The following is a 13,129-nucleotide window of genomic DNA, read 5'->3' on the forward strand; positions in this document are numbered from 1 at the left end:
TGGGAGATGGATTTATGGAAATAAATTCATGGAAAAAAATGTTTTTTAAAAGACTACGGGAATTATGAGTACTGATGGGTTTCCTAATGACCTTTTCTCGTCTTGATGTGTGTTTTCACTGATCTAGGTGGTTAGTAAGGGAGGAAACCTCAGAAGCTGCAAGTCTGTCTCACTTGGTCTCTCAGTAAAAGTTATTAGGAATCTGATAAAGTTTCCAAATATCAGTATTTATGACGACTTGAGAAGCTCAATGGGTACCACTTCCCAAACACTAGATCCAGCTTAATTTCAATCCGAACTGAAGATCTTCCAGCCTACGCCTGTCAGCAATTCAATTTCATCAACAAGAAATGGATTATGAAGATTCATGAAATTATATCCTTTCTTTTCAGAACCTTGTGCCTTTCTAAAAATAAAGTAATCTCTGCAGTGTCCTTTGTATTGTGTTTGTCTTTAAGGGAATGTACTTCTTATTCCAAACTATATCTCAGATGTTACCCACAGATTGCCACTAGTTTTAAGAATCAGTTTTGTTTCATAATAAATGCATTATTCTGAAATTTTCTTTGAAAGAAGAGTGGTGAAAGTCTCCTTTTATTCTGCATAGTAGTACGATTGGGAATTAATTGGCTGTTGTGGTGAACAAATCAATGCAACTCCACAGAATGTGTCACTGGTGGTGTCATGGGGCTGTACTGTAATTGATTACCATCACATTCCTCCTGTCATAGTCCGAACAACAGTTCTAACCTCCTTCTTTAAGCAAAGCTATACCATTCAAAAGAAGGTTCCGAAGTCCAGTTCCCGGGATGAAAGGATTATTATATGAGGAATGATTTGGGTTTGTATCCATTGGAGTTTAGAAAAATGAATGGTGATCTCATAAAAACGTATAAAATTCTGATGGTACCTGGCAGGATAGGTGCTGAGAGGACGTTTTCTCTTGTGGCAGATTCTAGAACAGGGAAAATCTGTTTAAGAATAGAGTCTTTGGTTTAAGACAGTGACAAAGAGGAATTTCTTCTCTCAAAAGGTTGCGTGTATTTGGTGAGAGAGCAGTGCAGGCGGGAGTACTGAAAGTATTTAAAGCTGAGGAACAGATTTTTCATGAAAGTGAGCTCAGTGATAAATTTATTGGATGGTGAAGCATGGTCAGTGAGGCCTCTTCTGGAATGATGTGTCCACTTCTGGTTGTCTGTTATACGAAGGATATCATTAAGCTGGAGAGGGTTCAGAACAGATTTACCAGGATGTTGCCAGGAATGGAGGTTTTGAGTTATAAGGAGAGGCTGGATAGGTTGAGACTTTTTCCACTGGCGTGCAGGAATTGGCGGGGGTGTCCTTATAGTTATTTATAAAATCATGCAGTGTATAGATAAGGTGAATGGCAGGTGCCATTTCCCTCAGGTGAGAGATTTCAAGACTGGGGGGCATATTTTCAAAGGTGAGAGGAGGAAGATTTAAAAAAGACATGACAGCTAATTTGTTTACACAGAGAGTGGTTCGTGTTTGTAATGAACTTCCTGAGGAAGCAGTAGATGTGGGCAAAATTATAACATTTAAAAGACAGTTGGATAAGTACATGAATAGGAATCGTTTGGAGGGGTATGGGCCAGGACCAGGCAGGTGGGACTAATTTAGCTTGAAATTATGTTCGGCATGGACTGGTTGGACCAAAGAGTCCGTTTCCGTGGTGTACGTCTCTACGTAAATGTTCCTTTGAGAGAAGGAGCAAAACTTGACCTTCTCTTGGGTAATAAGGTAGGGCAAGTGACTTAAGTGATAGAGAGGAACACTTTGGGTCTAGTAATCATAATTTTGTCAGTCTTAAAACAATTATGGAAAAGGATAAGCCTTCCATAAAAGTTAGTTTTTAATTCAACTAAGGCAAATTTTAATGGTATGAGACAAGAACTTTCAAAAGTTGGTTGGAGTACGCTGTTCATAGGTAGACTGACGTCTGATAAGTGGGAGGCTTTCAAAAGTGTGACAACAAGAGTTCAGATCCATTATATTCCATAATGTTCCTGTTAGTGTGAAATGTAAGGCAGGTATGATTAGAAAACAATGGATGAATAAAGACATTGAGACTCTAGTCAAGAATGAAAATGAATCAAACATTATATTGAGACAACTGGGTTCAAATGAATTTCTTGAACAGTACAAAGTGTGTTGGGACTTTAAGAGGGAGATCATGAAGGCAGAGAGGGGATATGAGATAACCTGATCTGCTAAGGCTTAGGATAATCCAAAGAGATTCTACAAGTACATATAGAGCAAGAGAGCAAGTAGAGAGAGAATTGGGCACCTTAAAGCTCAAGGAGGATGTCTTTGTGTTGAAACTCAGCAATGGGAGAGATATTAAATGAATATTTCGTGTCAGTTTTGACATGGAGAAAGCTAGCCCAAATGTTCACTCTCCATGTATAAAGCTGGACAGTTCCTGTTGCCAAACTATTTGACCAAGGGCCAAAGAAATGGAGACTAGGTGATGTTTCTCACAATTGGATTGACCTTCTATTCTGTGTGGCTTCATGCTACACTTACAGTCTATATTTCATGAGGACTGGAGAGTTTCACTTATGAGGAGAGACTGGATAGGCTGGGACATTTTTCCAAATGGGACATCAGAGTTTGAGGGGTGACTTTGTAGAGGTTTATAAAATCACGAGGGGTGTAGATCAGGTGAACAGCAAAGGTATTTTCCTTTGGATAGCGGAGTCCAAAACTAGAGGGTATATTTTTTAAAGTGACAGGAGAAAGATTTAAAAGGAACCAAGGTGCAAACTTTTCAAACAGAGGGTAATTTGTATGTGGAATGAACTGCCAGAGGAAGTGGTAGATGCAGGTACACTTACAACATGTAAAAGACATTTGAACATGTACATGAACAGGAAAGGTTTAGAGGGATATGAATCAAATGCAAGCAAGTGGGACTAATTCAGTTTAGGAAACCTGGTCAGCATGGACAAGTTGGACTGAAGGAGGCTAAACAACTCAGAGAAATAAATATTAATGTTTTGAAAACGGCAGGAGAGGATGTGCTGGAAGTCTTAGAAAATATAGAGGTGGATAAATCTCCAATGCCTGATCTGGTGTATCCCAGGACATTGTGGGAAGTAAGGGAGGAAATTGTGGGGCTCCTTTGTTTTATCTATAAATATGAGTGAGGTGCTCGATGACTGGAGAGTAAATAATGATGTGCCTTTAGTTCTCAGGCTGCTCCGTACATCCCTTCTAAAACAAAGACCTGAGAGTCTGACTTCAGTGGCGGGCAAGTTGTTGGAGGTGATTCTGAAAGATAGCATCTGGAGAGGCAAGGAATGATTAGGGATAGTCAGCATGGTTTTGTGCAAGGGAAATCATGTCTCACAAATCTGATTGAGTTTTTTGATGAAGTAACCAAGATAATCAATGTGGGCAGAGCAGTACACATGGTTTGCTTGGACTTCAGAAAAGCCCTTGACAAGATTCCGCATGGTAGACTAATTAGTAAGGATAGCTCACATGGGATTCAGGGTGAGTTTGCCAATTGGATACAAAATTCACTTAACGATAGGAGACATGGTGTGGTGGTAGAGGGTTGTTATTCGGACTGGAAACCTATGACCAGCAGTTTTCCACAGAGATCAGTGCTGGGTCCAATTGTGCTTGTCATTTATATAAATGCTTTCAAATAAGAAGATAGAAGGCATGGCTAGTAAGTTTGTAGATGACACCAAAATTGGTGGAGAGGACAGTGAAGAAGGTTATCTGAGATTACAAAGAGATCTTAATCAATTGTGTTTGTGGGCTGAGGAGTGGCAGACGGAGTTTAATATGGATAAATGTGAGATATTGCACTGTGGAGTGGCACGGTGGCTCAATGGTTTGCACTGCTGCCTCACAGCGCCAGGAATGTGGGTTCAATTCCAGCCTCGGGCGACCGTCTGTGTAGTTTCGACATTCTCCCCATGTCTAGGTGGGTTTCTTCTAGGTGGTCCAGTTTCCTCCCACAGTCCAAAGATGCATAGGTTATGTGGATCGGCCATGCAAATTGCTCATAGTGTCCCGGTATGTATAGGTTAGGTTGGAAATGCGGAGTTACTGGGATAGAGGAGGGGTGAGAGTCTGGGTGCAATGCTTTTCAGAGAGTTAGTGTGGACTTGTTGGGCCGAATGGCTTGTTTCCATACTGTAGGGATTCTAATGCTAAACGGGCAGGACTTACACAATTAAAGTAGTGCTGTAAAACAGAGACACTTGGGGTTTCAAAATGTTAATTGTGTAATGTGAGGGGAATAATTGGCAATCTAGCTGTGTGAGGTCCCTTGTGGGAGAATGAAGACCTCAAGTGATAGAATTCCTTGTTAAGGTGGAGTGTGACAGAGTTGATTCTGAGACTAGGGGTCAAAATCTAAATTAAGGAAATTACAAGGCGTGAGCAGGCTACAATAAATTGGGGAACATAACTTGAAAGGAATAACAAACATTAAATGAGCACTTGGAGGAACTACAACTGTTGTTCATTCCTGTCAGACACAAAATAAAACAGGAAAGGTGGCCCTGCCATGGCTAACCAGGGACGTTGGGGATAGTACTGGATCCAAGTAACAGGGGTACAAATTGGCTAAAAAGAGCAGCAGATCTGAAGACTGGGAGCAGTTCAGATTTCAGCAAAAAAGCACTAAGTGATTGATTAAGAGGGTAAAAATAAAGTGTAAGAGTAAGCTTGCGGGGTAGATACAAACCAATTGTAAAAGTTCCTAAAGGTATATGAAGAGAAAAAAAGATTAATGAAACCCAATCCCTTGCAATCAGAAACAGTTATAATGTGGAACGAAGAGATGGAGAACAAACTAACTACATATTTTGGTTCTGTCATCACAGAGGATGACACAAATAATATCCCTAAAATGCTGGGTAACACATCAGAGGCAGGAACTGAAGGAAATCAGTATTAGTAGGGAAATGATGTTTTGATGGGATTAAAAGACAACACATCCCAGAACCTAGTAATCTTCAGCCCTTAACAATTTGGCGTGAGAGATAGCGGATGCATTCTGAAACTAGGGGCTTCAATCTAAATAGAGGAAATTGATGGTCATCTTTCAAGATTCTATAGACTCTGGAACAATATCTATGGATTGGAGGGTAGCTAAGGTAACCTCACAATTTGAAAAAAGGAGGTATGGAAAAAACATGGAATTATGGACTGGTCAGCCTAACACTGGAAAACAGTGACAGCATTGAACAGAGTCAGTCAGCATGGATTTACAAAAGGGAAATCACACTGGACAAATCTGCTGGAATGTTTCAAGAATGCAGCATTTAGAGTTGATAAGGAGGCAGTGGATGTGGATTACTTGGGCTTTGAGAAGGCATTGAAAAGGTTCCACAGAAGAAATTAGCATGTACAATTAAAGCACATGGGACTGGGTATTCATGGGAATACAGAACTGGCTGGCAGATAGGAGAGTCAGAATAATCAGGCATTTTTTGTGTGGAAGCCAGTGACCAGTGTGGTACCACAGGGGTCAGTGCTGGACCCCAGATATTCACACCATCTATTAATAATTTAGATGAGGAAACTTAAATGTCATATCTGCATGCTTGTAGATGACATGAAACTGGGTAGGACAGTGAATTGTGAGGAGGATGCAGATATGCTTCAGTGTGATTTGGAGTTAAGTGAGGGGGCAAAAGTGGAAGGTAGATGAAGTATAATGTGGAAAAATGGGAGGTTATCCAGTTGGATTACAAACTCAGGCAAACACAGGTCACTGACAGTAAGCATGCAGGTGCAGGAGGAGGTGAAGGAGGCAAGTGGTATGTTGGCCTTCATAGTGAGAGGATTGGAGTACAGGAGCAGGACGTCTTCCTGGAATTGTACAGGATCTTAGTGAGACCACACCTGGAGTATTGTGTGCAGATTTGGAATCCTTATCAGAAGGAGGACGTTCTGGCTGTGGAGGCTGTAAATGACTGATTCCTGTGATGGCAAGACTGATGTATGAGGACAGAACAGATTGGTTAGAATGAAATTCACTGGAGTTTAGAAGAATGAGGGAACATATCACAGAAATCAATAAAATTCCAACAGGACTAACAAGGTAAATGCAGGAAGGAGGTTGTCAATGAGCAGGCAGTCCAGAACCAGTGAGTCACAGTTGAAGGACATGGGCTAGGCTGTTTCAGATTAAGATGAGGAAACATTTATTTACACAAGAGACTGGTGAGCCTATGAAATTTGCTGCCACAGAAAGCAGTTAAGGCCAAAACACTGAATGCTTCCAAGAAGAAGATATATATAGATCTGAGGGCCAAAGGTTATGGGTCTGAAGTGGGAACAGGCTACTGAGTAGAATGATCATCCATGATCATACTGACTAGCAGAGCAGGATCAAACACCACAATGGCCTACTCTTGTTCCTATTTTCTTTGTTTCTATTCTGTTAAAGTTGGGATATAAAAACAAAATGATTACAACTGACACAGATATCAGCACTACCTTATCACCACTATTTGAAAATCTTGTAACTCCTTGCTGAAATGGCAATCTGGGAGCAGTTTCACTAAACGGACTGCAGCAGTTCAAGAAGGTCAAGGAGGTGCAGAGTGATTTTGGAAGCTTCTGGAGTGGCTGCTCTGTCTCCCTTTTCTCTCCAGTTCTCAAATTGTTGAATATTATGCAAAAAACATAGTATCTAGGAAATAAGAAAATATCTTTCAAAGTTTGCTGATACTGGGGGAAGGGAGGGGAAGGGAAGGGGGTATGGGTGTGGAAGGGGAGCAGTGAGAGAAACAACGGATTGGGTTTTGTAGTGGAGTGACAGGGAAATAATAACCCCAATTTCAAAACCACATCCTAACTACCCTGCTCAGTTCTCTCCCTCCACTCTCTAGTCTGCTCTCTCAGTCTCTATCACATTGGCAGCCAGCTCAGTGACAAAGATGTGTATGTGGACACTTTTCCAACAATCTCGGTCATTAGCACATGCACAAGCATCTCCCAACAGCATACTTCATATACTCCTCAATGACACAGCAATGATTTAACCCAACAGCCTTTGTTTTCAGCCTCATTCACACCATAGACAGATAAACAAACAGTCACGGGATAAGTTAAAAAAATCAGACAAAACTGATCAGATTATTTAAGCAGTTTCCATGATGCATTGTTTCACAGTTACATAGGATTGTCAAATCTTCATGTTGTCGAATCAACAGCCAAACTCCTTTTCTCAGAAAGCCCCAGTGCAAAAGAACTCTGGCTCTTCCTTCTGTTTGATCACGTGCTCTCCCAGACTTGCTGTCACCAGTTGCCAGATACTGGCCTTATTAATGGCCAAAACAGTCTACAGAGTTTTTGATCAACGAACCTGCAAATAACTTCCAGGCCTGGCATCAGAAACAAACAACAGCTTGTGTATTCTTTTTAACACAAGTGGAAAGACTTTTAACCAGTGACACAGATTGAGTGAGTGGGAGTCTATGCATGGAGTTTTGCTTTAATGAGATCGCCTCTCATTGTTCTAATCATATTTTGATTGTCTTGATAGGGTAAATGTTGAGAGGATTTTCCCTCTCATTCGAGAGTCTAGGTCTAGAAAGCAAAGTCTCAGAATAAACAGCGCCAGTTTAAAGCTGAAATGAGGAGATTTTTTCTCTCAGAGGGTTGAGAGTCTTTGGAACTTCTTGCCACAGAGAGCTGCCACAGAGTCCTTATGTATATTTAGGGCTGAGATAGATTCTTGATCAGTAGAGGAATCAAGAGTTACAGGAAAAGCGCTGGAAAGTGGACATCAGGAATGTCAGATCAGCCACAATCCTACTGAATGATGCAACAGGCTCAGGGAACTAAATGGTCTTCCAATAGACTGTAGAAAGAGCTGTAACCAGTTACACAACCTGAATGAGTGTTCCAGAGAACTGACTGTGGAAAGAGCTTTAACTTAGAGTGAAATAAAAACTCACTACATACGTTGACAGAAACTATATGGATGTTCTGTCCATTGGATTGGAATTTACCTGATCACCCAGCCAGGAGAAAAACAAAAGAGATATCTATGCTATGGAGACACTGTGGATATATTAGGACAACAATGGGGATACCTGAGCTGGCCACCTGATGGTGCAGTCACACTGGAGTCAGACCATTCTCCCGCTCCACGTGCAGGAAGGATTCAGTCAGACATCCAGCTGCTGAGACACCCATAAGTTTACAGGGGGGTTACAGGAGTGGGATTCTGGTGGGATTGCTGCTTTTTAATCACTGCCAGCTTCAACTCCCCTTCATATTGCACTTTCACCGCAGTAAACCCTCCCACTGGGAGTAATCAAACAAAACTGCAGATCCCCAGATGGAGACCTTGGCGCGGTTTGGAGACGGAGGGGAGAAGAGTCGGGGAGGGGAAGAGGGAGATCAGGAAATGGGGGATGGTCATCACATGGTCCCACCACTCACTCAGAGGTAGCAAGAACTGCAGATGCTGGTGTCAGAGAGTATGGAGCTGGAGGATCATAGGAGGTCAGGCAGGATCAGAGAAGCAGGAAAGTTGACATTTTGGGTTGGGACTCTTCTTCAGAAGGGTCACTAGTGTCATTGTGCTAACTGTGCCCGTGCACTCCCCCACCCGCTCAACCAAGTTGGCTGCTGTTGACTGGTGCCTGTTTTTGGGAAAAAGCCTGAGGCTCTCTGCAACTTAACTCGCGGCACCAGAAAACCCATTTTTTTGGGCTTGAGACCTCTACTAGGCAATCATGAAACCTAAGAGATAACACAGTGTGGACTGGAGGATCACAGCAGGCCAGGCAGCATCAGAGGAGCAGGACAGCTGACATTTCGGGTCAGGACCCTTCTTCAGAAATGGGGGAAGGGAGGGGGCTCTGAAATAAATAGTCGGGGGGAGCTCGGGCTGGGGAAGGTAGGTGGGATGGTGATAGGTGAGTGCAGGTAGGCAGTTGAGGGGATTGGTCAGGGAGGTGGGAGGAGTGGATAGGTGGGAGAGAAGGCGGACAGGTCAAGGAGGCGGGGATGAGAGGGAGGGTTGGCCATGGGATGAGGCTGGGGTGGGGACATTTTGAAGCGAGTAAAGTCCACTTTGAGAGCATTGGGTTGTAGACTCCCAAGGTGGAATATGAGGTGTTGCTCCTCCAGTTTCCGGGTGGCGTCGTTGTGATACTGGAGGCGGCCCAGGATTACCATGTTGTCCAGGGAGTGGGAGGGGGAGTTGAAGTGGTTTGCGACTGGAAGGTGTTGACGTTTGTCATGAACTGAGCGCAGGTGCTCTACAAAGCGGTCTCCGAACATCTGCTCGGTCTCACCGATGTAGAAGAGGCCATATCGGGAACAGCGGATACAATAGACCATATTAGCGGATGTGCACATGAACATCTGTCTGATGTGGAAGGTTATTTTGGGGCCTGGGACGGGGGTTGTGGGGGGGGTGGGTGTAGGGGCAGGTGTAGCACCTCCTGCAGTTGCAGGGAAAGGTGCTGGGGGTGGTGGGGCTAGTGGGGAGTGTGGAGTAGACGAGGGAGTCATGGAGAGAGTGGTCCCTCCAGAAGGCAGATAAGGGTGGGGAGGGAAATATATCCTTTGTAGTGGAGTCAGATTGCAGGTGGCAGAAGCGGCAGAGAATGATGCATTTGAATTCAGAGGTTAATGGGTTGATAAGTGAGGGCAAGTGGGATTCTGTCTTTGTTTTTATTGCAGGGAGGGGGTGTGAGGGCAGAGGTGTGGGAAATGCAAGAGATGCAGTCGAGGGCGTTTTCGACCACTGAAGGGGGGATATTGCGGTCTTTGAAATACGAGGACATCTGGGATGTTTGGGAGTGGAACACCTCATCTTGGGAGCAGATGCGGAGGAATTGAGAGTAGGGAATTACATTCTTGCAGGAAGGTGGGTGAGGGGAGGTGTAGTCGAGGTAGCTGTTGGTGGGTTTGAAAATAGATATCAGTTTCTCGGTGGTAACCAGAGATGGAGATGGAGAGGTCCACGAAGGAGAGAGAGAGGTATTAGAGATGGTCCAGGTGAATTTGAGGTTGGGGTGGAAAGTGTTAGTAAAGTTGATGAACTGTTCAAGCTCCTCGTGGGAGCATGAGGCGGCACCGTTACAGTCAGCCTTCCTGCTCCTTTGATGCTGCCTGGCCTGCTGTGTTCCTCCAGCTCCACACTTTTATCTGACTCCAGCATCGGCAGTTCTTAGTATCCCTGAGAGAGTTATAACCCCACTGCGAAGCATTTTCTAGGGATGCCTACCTTGAAGAAGTTATCCTCCTCCCTCTGGAAAGACCTCAGATTTCAGACCCCCCTGCCCCATTTCTGAAGAAGGGTCCCTATCCGAAACGTCAGCTCTCCTGCTCCTCTGATGCTGCCTGGCCTACTGTGTTATCTCTGACTCCAGCATCAGCATTTCTTTCTATCTCTCGATCATGAAACTTTCTTACCAGAATATTGCGATAAACGTTGGCTTAACTATTAATTACCGTCTTTACGCGATATAGACGAACACTTCTTTCTGGGCATCACATGCGGCATTGATCACTTTCCATTCCAGATCGCAATTCCCAGTGAAAAATGCGAAAGCTCCAGCAGGCTGCCCGCCTTGTTGTTAACGTTTCACGACCAATCGCAAGCAAGGGGAAGGACTGCAGGATCGATTTGGAACTGCTAGTCCTCCAACCAATCAGAGTGAATTGGGGGGGGGGGGGTGTGGGCTGGGATTCCAACCTATCAGATTGAGCGAAGGGCGTGGTTAGAGCTCCAACCGGTCAGTGAATGAGGAGATGGGAACTGTAAGCATGTACGAGGACACTTCGAACAGTACGTGCAATGGGAAGCATTTCCAGATCGTCAATTCTAACTAGATATTCCAGCAAGATCCAACAGAGTCACTCCATTCATCAGCGCCTCACTTTAATCAGCCTTTTACCGTGCAAGGTAATAGGTTTGTCTGTTGCAAGAGATTTCCGAGATCAGCATCACTAGAAAAGCTCCGAGAGATTCAAAATCGTGCATAGGGCAGTCCTGGAGGATGTGCCTAGATCTGGGTACTGCACCTGAAGGAGGAGGAACTCTGGATCTTCCTGGGGAGCAGTACAGATTTACCCCAATGATTCCTGGATTATGAGTACAAAAATCAGTCTTCGATTCATCGTGGCACAGAAAGAAGTAATTTGAACAATGTAAGTCATTAATTCTCTTCGTTTCCAACCATAAACTCAGAGGACTGGGTAGTACCACTCCTCCTGGAAAAAATAGCTTTATTCCCCTGTGTCTCTTGCCCATCTTGTAAATAGTTGGGTCTAATGCACTACCCAAGCTTTTAGAATTTACACAAATAACTTAAATAGAGGAATGAAGGCAAGGTAGATAAGGATGGAACAATATGTTGTAATGAGGACATAACGAGATTGCAGACAGGTATGGATAGGTTTAGTGAATAGGCAAATTATCTCGCAGATGGAATATGAAGTGGGAAAACATGGTCGTTCACTTAGAGCAGGAAGAATAAATAAGAGCAGAATTAAATGGTGAATGACTGCAGAATTCCAACGTGCAGGGGATTTAAAGCATGAGTCACAGAGAGTCACTATGCAGATGCAGCATGTAGTCAAGAAAGCTACCGTTTTATGACAGGAATTGAACATAAATGTAAGGATGTTCTGCTTCATTTGTGTAGGGAATTAGTAAGACTGCATCTCTCATACTGTGTACTATTTTCCTCATCATCTTCCAGGAAGTGTATAAATTTATTGGAGATGCTTCAGAGGAGGTTTACTGGACTGATACCTGGAATCGGCAGGTTGTCTAAGAAGAACAAGTTGTACAGGCAATAAGGAAAACAGGTGGGTAGAACTGCTGATTAAAAAGGATATTAACATGGTTCTGAGCAAGGATATAGGCTCTGGTGAAGTAGAAGCTATATAGATTGAGCTTAGAAACACCAATAGGCAGAAAACGACAGTAGGGTTGTATACAGAATCCAAGCTGCAGTGGTAATTTGGGGAAGACATTAGAATGAATTTAGAGATGCACATAATAAGGATGTAGATATAATTATGGGTGTCTTTAATCTGTATATAAGTTGGGCAAATCAAATCAATAGCAATACAACAGAGCAGGAATTCAGTGAGTGTATCTGGAATCGTTTCATGAATCAATATGTTGAGGAAGAACTGGGTATTGGGTAATGAAAAATGAATAGTTATCAATTTAGTTCAGCACGGGCCCTTAGGGAAGAGTGACCACAATAGGATAGAATTTTTCATTAAGATGGGGAGTGATGTCATTCCTTCTGAGATTAACCTGAAATTAAATAAAGGAATTACAATGGTATGTGGTGTGAGCTGGTTGTAATAAAGTGTGGATCAGTGTTTAAATGGACACAGGTAATGACAAACATTTAAGGAGTGTGTGGACATGCTACAAAAATTATTCATCCCAGTCAGACAAAGAAACAATATAGGAAACATGGTCAAACCATGGCAAATAAGGGAAATTTATGGTTAGTATTAAATTTAAGGAAGATGCATTCAAATTGGCACAATAAAGCAACAGACCTGAGGATTTGAAGCAGCTTAGATTTCAGCAAAGGGATTGATGGAGAGGGGAAAATAAAGTATGAGAATAATCTCGCAGGGACAATACAAACTAATGTTATTTTTTAATTCATTCACAGGATGCGGGTGTTGCTGGCTAAGTCAGAATTTGTTGCCCATCCCTGATTGCCCAGATGGCTATTAAGAGTCAACTGCATTACTTTGGGGTTGGAGTCACATATAGGCCAGATCGGATAAGGACGGCAGCATCTGCAGTTCTTGCTATCTCTTAGTCAACCAGGTGGGTTTTCCCTGATGATTGACAATGGTTTCATGGTCATCATTAGACTCTAGATTACAGACTGATGGCAAAAGCATCAAAATGTCTGCGAGGAGAAGAAGATAAGTAAAGATGAATATATGTTCAGAAATGGACGGCAGACCAATTAAATATATACAACAAAAACAAAGTTGCTGGAAAAGCTCAGCAGGTCTGGCAGCATCTGTGAAGGAGAAAACAGAGGTAACGTTTCGGGTCCGGTGACCCTTCCTCAAGAACTGATGGTGGCTGGGAAAACGTCAGTTTATATGCAGAAAATAGGGA

Source organism: Rhincodon typus, chromosome 7 (assembly GCF_021869965.1).
Source record: "Rhincodon typus isolate 14 chromosome 7, sRhiTyp1.1, whole genome shotgun sequence".
Classification (NCBI taxonomy): domain Eukaryota; kingdom Metazoa; phylum Chordata; class Chondrichthyes; order Orectolobiformes; family Rhincodontidae; genus Rhincodon; species Rhincodon typus.